Source organism: Lactuca serriola, chromosome 9 (assembly GCF_051521515.1).
Source record: "Lactuca serriola cultivar US96UC23 chromosome 9, Lser_US96UC23_V15, whole genome shotgun sequence".
Taxonomy (NCBI): domain Eukaryota; kingdom Viridiplantae; phylum Streptophyta; class Magnoliopsida; order Asterales; family Asteraceae; genus Lactuca; species Lactuca serriola.
This window is the reverse complement of record NC_136416.1, coordinates 29,044,663-29,051,807: the sequence shown is the minus strand read 5'-3', so window position 1 is coordinate 29,051,807 and position 7,145 is coordinate 29,044,663. Positions and strand designations below refer to the sequence as shown.

General features: G+C 36.9%; 1 pseudogene; it reads right to left on the bottom strand.

Moving 5' to 3' along the window:
• Positions 1 to 3,141: 3,141 nt before the first annotated feature.
• On the bottom strand, positions 3,142 to 6,460 carry LOC145075480 (uncharacterized; annotated as a pseudogene).
• Between the last annotated feature and the right edge of the window lie 685 nt (positions 6,461 to 7,145).

Sequence of the window (7,145 nt, the reverse complement as noted above, 5' to 3'; positions counted from 1 at the left end):
AAGCCTGAGAGGTCACACAAGGAAGAAACACGTCAGCCGCTCTCCAGGAGGAGGTCCCGGAAAGACGCTCCGATGGTCAAGTTAGTATGTTGAAGGTTAGAGTGTGGAGGTATAAGGTTGGAGAAGGAATGACTTACTTTTTCGGGGCCAAGGTGAGGTGCTTTTATAGTGGAGATCTTCCTTGGTTCGTACTACAGACCGGTACTGCAATCCCGATAGGATCCGTTGTTCTTATTGGGGAGTCCTGCTCCACACTCGTGTTCAGCCCAGTGTTTGGTCCAGGCAATTGTGCTTTGTCTGGGTGTTTTTTTGCCTGGATCCATTGTCCCTGGGTTGTGGCTAAAATACAATATTTTGGCGCGGGCAAGCCTTCTGTGCGGTCGCCTCGCGGGAGTCTGGGGTCGTTGAGTCGGCTCCCCACCGGAGGCGCCTTATCGAGGCTCGCCTGTCTCGGGCCCGCTCTAAGGGGCGCGTCATCACATTGCACCCCCTTTTCTTTTATAAAAACCCTTTTTGGAAGTCATTTTCTTTTGAAATTTTACCAATTTCTCAGTTTGCATCCAAACACAACTGAGGGTGTGTCTGAATCCCTCAAACCAAGGCTCTGATACCAACTTGTAACGTCCCAAAAATACTAAGTAAAATTTTTTGTTTTAATTCAACCAAAACAGCCATTCATTCACTCTAAAAGCCTATCAATGTATAAAGTATCAAATAATTATTAGAGTACAAAACATTGTCATAAAATGTGGAACGTCAGTGGATGCCATGCAATCACATCGAGATATTCCCCTTGGAACCAGAAGTACCTGAAACATAAACATAAACCGTAAGCACAAAGCTTAGTTAGTTCAAAAAAAATACAACATACCATACATGTATCGGGCCCCATCTGACCTTTATCGAGCGTCGTCCAATAGTCATCGGGCCCCACCAACATTCATCAGACGCCGCCCGGTATTCATCAGGTGTCGCCCGACATTAGGCCCCCGGAATTATATAATGGGCCCTACACGACATACATACAAACACATGCACGAGTCACAAAGATAGCTATCATCCTACACACAATCCATTTGTGCCGACATTAGTGCCTTCGAACCATAAGTACAGTGAAGAGACTCACCTCTCAGACGATGATCTATTGCAATTGCTCTCACTGCCAAAATACAGGTTCTATACCCCCTAAAAGACAGTCATACAAGATAAAACCTTAGCCCACCCTCCGAAAACTAAGATTTGACCAAAAGTCTACTCAGGTCAAAGAGTCAACGGTCAAATACAAAGTCAATTTTTTTTACATCCACATTGTGGCCCATGTGTCTAAACCCGATCTGGATCCAAGTCAAAATTCCATCAGCACCCCTTCATACTATGGTCTTCCTTTGGCCATGTTGTGGGCTCAAACCGATGAAACAGTCCATTGATCTCTAGTCGCCACACCATGGTGGCCTAGTAGCGTGTTGTGAGGACTAGTGTAACTTCCCGCTTCAGATCGTCTGCGATTTAGGGTTCGTGGATTGCAACCCGGGAATGAGAATGCCTTGAGGCTACGACGAGTTACTAGAAGCGTAGGGCTTCTCGCATGTCAAGAAATGCCATGTCATAAATGAAGATGACACACATTTTTGTGTATTGTAAATTTAAATGTTAAAAAAATATTTATAAATTTACTAATTTTCAAATTAAATTTGCATTTAAATGTCTCATAATAGAAAATAAAATACTATATACAAAAAATACAATCCATTGCACAAAATTTAATGTCATACAAATCTATTTCTTACAATAAATGTACCAACATCATTAATCTAATCTACTTTGTGTTTCATACAAAAAAAATCTATTTCAGTAGTACAACTAACGATTGAAATGAAGAATTCAACTCTTGTATATCTGCAAAAAAAACTTGAAAAAAACAACAAAGATTTAATGTTTATATACAACAAGAACATACTGAATGCAGAAAATAACAAGAGCTAATAGGAAGTCATTTTCTATTCCCTTCTCAGCGTGTCATAAGTGGGGCTGTTGATTGCAACAATTAAGCATCTGGGTATGATGAAAGTAGATACCATTTTCACAAAAGAGTTGCCTTTATGTGACAACAATATCAATATCATATCCAAGATGTAAGCCAATCATACCTGAAAATAAAACTAAGTTATATCTTGCATTTATCCCAAAATAAATATACATAAAATAAAGGAAGAACTACAAAATCCCTTTTGGTGCTTTCAAGGGCAGAAATGGAAATCACTTCTGCAAGCTTGGATATGGCTTGTACATCTGAGGAGCTGAAGGTGAAGGAAGTAGGAAAGGACTATTATACCTTTCTGTGTAGATACATGTTTAGATTAAGAGTAAAAGAAAGGAGAAGGGTGTTTAATTAAACATTTCTAACAAATTAAGACAGGGATATGAAATGTTCTTCCATGTCCACTCACTTCTCAATGAATTCCAGATAGATATCAGTGGTAGATAAGACAGGGATATGAAATGGTTTTATTACATATTTCAACCAAAACCTAAAGTTAAAAAAGGTAAAATACAAATCATCACTAAATGTCTGATCTACACATAATTAAACCAGTAAACATAATAGTTGAAAGAAACCATTTTCAATTGCAATCAAATTTGATTCAGTTTTGTTTTCCCTAGTTTAAATAAAAAAAAACTAAATATACACACATATACACAAATATAAACATATACATATAACTCAAACCATTTAACAGCAACAAAATAAAATCACACCAAAAGAAATTACAGCAATCCGAGTCTATACCATTTGAATTAAAACATGAACAACAATAAAATCACAACAATAGCAAAAAAAACTAAATAAAATGGGAAAACACAGAATTTAAATAGCCAATCCAACTTACTATGAGAATAAACTTAGTTAAAAATACTCATGTCTAACAAATCTTATAATTTTAAAGGGATTTAAGTCTTCCATTATATGATCTCCATATATAGTTTTTATTTTAAATCAAGTGAGAAAATAGAACTATAAAAACCAAATGTCTAACAATTCCCAATTAAGAACATTTCCAACAAATAAGAAAGACAAGTGTTTTGTGAACCTCAATAACCTAATGAATGCAAAAAGTGAAAATATTAAGAAATTAATTCTCTTCACTTCTTATGGATTTTGATAGTAATAGTCTAATTAACCTTACACTCTGGTAAAGGAAGAGACTTAGGCAATCGAAGTGGCACCTCAAACTCCCCTAAAATTGACAAAGGAGACTCCAATTGCAAGTTTTCAGGCTCAATACGCACTCCAATCTGTCTTGCCACCTGTTACATCACCAAAATTGAATCAAAATCATCAATCATCTGTTTCTTTTTACTTCAATCCTAACCTTTTATAAATTGTTACCTCATATATGATTTCATCTTTGTCCACAGGTGAACGTTGTTTTGTGCCTATCTTTATATATCTTCTGAGAACCTAAAATTGTTGAACCTGATAAAAAAATTTAAACACAGAAGATGGAGAATTGAATTACAATTTACAAACCAGTTTGGCATTTTCAAGTCGTCTAGCTGTTGTTCTATATTATTTCATGGTGTTTTCTTCGGTCTTTAGAACTACCTTCACCTATTCAACTTATTTTGGTTGATATATCTGGTTGAAAATAGATAAAAAGATTAGCAAACTTTTCAATACTTGGAACTGCAAGCAATTTGGGCATCATATGGTTGTGGAAATGTCCAGGAGCAACTTTCACTATTTCACCTGCTTTCCCCAGCTTTCAATATAACATGTTGCAGTTGAACCAAAGACTCCAGCAAGTACTGTTGTTGTGTTAGACAACTCCAACAAGACTGTCCGGAAAGTCAAAAAGGGATTAGTAAAAGTTAACCAAAGTTATGAGATGCATTATTTGTGATGAAATAATAAATACCTATAAATTTGAATTATTACTAACTACATATCGGGGTCCAATGTCTTGGTGATTGGAGTAAAGGGCCGATTGAGAGAATGCATCAGATCTCTGTCAAAAGTTTTTAGCATAATTGTTTGACTTTTGAAAGTTACAATGTTTGTGTTAATTTAAGGGATAAAAAAATTTAGACCTGACTACAAGCCATACAAAGGACTACCATTGCAAGTGTCTTGACACATATTAGCTGTGTAAGAATGAAAGCAGGGCCCAAGAATCCGATTGAATGCATTATCTACATACATATTGAAATTTTTTCAAATAATTAAATTTAATATATGGTCATCATAAATATATAAAAATGATTTATTTTAGTGCCAATGATCTACTTCTTTCCGAGACTGGAATTCCATTTGTTGAGTATGTTATTCATTGAAGGCATTGCAACACCCAGTAAAACACGACTCTTTCGATTAAGTCTCTGTTTCTCAGTTTCTTTTTTGTTCAATATGATTAAACAGGAATCGGAATCAGATACCAATGTAACACCTGCAGATTCGGGCTAGTCAATTTAGAGACAATAAGCATCAAAAATGACTTTTGATAGAAAAATATTTAAAATGATTAAAATTAACCAAGTTATAATATATGTCATAGGGGTGATGTACATATAAAAAACGCTGAAATCCGACTTAAAGCGAAGAACTTACGACCCGACGAAGTTTTGCGGAAAAAAATCGGCACGACGCTATGTGACGTAAAAAGTGAGTTTGCGATAAAATACTTTTTAGCCTTAGCGATCTGAACAAAATTTCTAGTATATGTTAAATCAAGAGGGTGCATAAAAATAACGTTCAAATCTGACTTCCCATGATGAAGTTATGATTTTTCTAAAATTTAGCATAGCAATGCACAGCTCGGAAATCGAATTTTAGGTCAGTAAATTTTTAGCCAAAATGATATAAATGAGAATTGAATATCTCATTAATAGGAGTTAAATGATAAAAAGACAGTCGAAAACAGAGTCTGTATGTAGAAGTTATGACTTTTACATAGTTGTTAACAGTGTAATCCTCTCAGACTGTTAAATTTAAAATTGGTAAAGAATTAGACAATGGGGTCAAAAGGAAAGTTGTAGATCTTGTCAATACCTATGTGTGTATATAAAGAATGTCAAAAACAGAGCTCGTATGCAAAAGTTATGATTTTTTAAATTGACTGTGTTACCTGTGTCCAACGCCACGTGTCAGCACCAGGCTTCACCTTGGTGGCTACGCAAGGCTCACGACGTGAGAGGCCCCATACAGCCTATAAATAGTGTCGCAAATCATCCATTTTCTTCACACTTTCACCCTTCTTTCTCTCTCAACACTTCAAAACTATCACTCCCCTTCCCTAGTACTTCCTAAGTGTAAGAGGCGAGTCCCGGAGCGCCAGAAGGCTCAGAGAAGAAGAGCTTTTGGCCTAGAAGTTCTGCCCATGTTGAGAGAAAAACTTGAGACACACTTGAACAAACGTTAGAACAAGTATAGTTGCGGAATTAGTTAATCTCAATGGATCTAAAAGCTCAACAATAATAAGTTAATATGTTAGATAGATAGATAGTTAGTTGCAGAAATCAAGTTAGTGAGTGAGATCAATCTTAGTGATGCATTCAAATCAAGTTAGTGAGTGAGATCAAGTAAACACATAAGTTGATTCATAGCATGGAATGCATTCAAATCAAGTTAGTGAGTGAGATCAATCTTAGTGATAAAGTCACGAATGACTTGCTCCGAAGAGAAGTATTAATCAGTTATGTTCGAGAGGATTTTAAAGAGTAAGATAGATATGAGATGCGTAAGGATAACTTGAAGATAATTCAGATTTAGAGATGAGTAAAGAGAGATCTGTATTGATTGATAAAGAGTGAGCTCTATTTATAGAGACTCAAGAAATACAATTGATTTTTTCTCTAAGAGTAGCCATGCAAGGCATACTGGAAAATAGAGAGTATTTCAAAAACATAAAGTAAATAAAGAAAGAAGAATGCGGTAGCCTAGACGACTTCGGATGTGGCTGCTGATGGAAGCTTGATTGTGGATGCTTCGAGGCTGCGGTAGGGAAAATTAAGAGGGTCACTTCATGTATCAACAATTTCCCCTAAGTGACATCTAATTTTCTTCATTTATCAAGTTTAAGGAACTTGATCAGGATCCACCAAAACTTCCTGATATTTTCCAACCAGGTGATCCTCCTTAAAATCTCGAACTTGACTTCAGCAGTTGTATGTTTTGATTTTTCCACTAAGGTTCGACAGATTTCAAGTTGTTTATTTGTGAGGCGGTTCATGGAGGCCATGGAAATGAAGTACTTGAATTGATCAGCTTTCCTGTTGAAGATGACTCCAAGTTCAGGAAAGTTTGTTGCACCAAGGGATCTTTCTTCATAACCTTCGGTGCGGGATCAAGAGAAGGTAGATCAAACTTCTTAGCAATGATTGGGTGGATATCCGCATCGATCTTTGCGAAGTCACAAACAGTTTCCTTCAGATAAGTACTTTCCCTTTCAAGTGCTATCTTCATCTTCGTATGCTTTTCACACTTGTTTTGGAACACCTTTGCTATCAGGAAAATTCTTCTGGGTTCATGCAGGGGAAGTCAGCTTGGGTGCAGACATAGTCTTGATTCCTTCTAGTGAGTGTGTATTGCACAAAGTCAGCCTTCATTAATTTGCGAGGTTTGAAGTTCTTGACTGCTGATGGTCTGTCGTTGGACCAGATCTTCTCAATGGGAGAGGCATGCTTGGCATAGAATCGGTTAAGTCTCTCAAACTCCATTGGCATGCTTTTGTGATCAGGAAGGTTGCGGTCAAACTACTCAAATACTGTGAAGTATTTAGCATTTGAGGAGATAGGAACATCCCAGTAGCCATCCGAAGGGGGTTCAACATACGTGAGGTATGGTTTGTAGTCATCATCTAGCAGTCTGCGGTGGGGATTGATCCAAGAGTTTATCAAGGATTCATCCATCACAGTGTCAAAACCGCATTCTCTCCATATAAGCTCTGCAAGTTTAGCTGCTTTCCAGTTAGCTTTCTTCTATTTAGCGATAGGGGAGTCATTTAAGCTTGGAAAAGACATGTGATCCACCAGATTCTTAAAATGGGGGGGGGGGAGTTTCAGGTCGTTCAGGGGAATGAACGATTTTTTGTTGCGGTGGTGGAGATTGATGTGGAGGAGATTGATGTTGTGGTGAGGGTTGCGGTGAA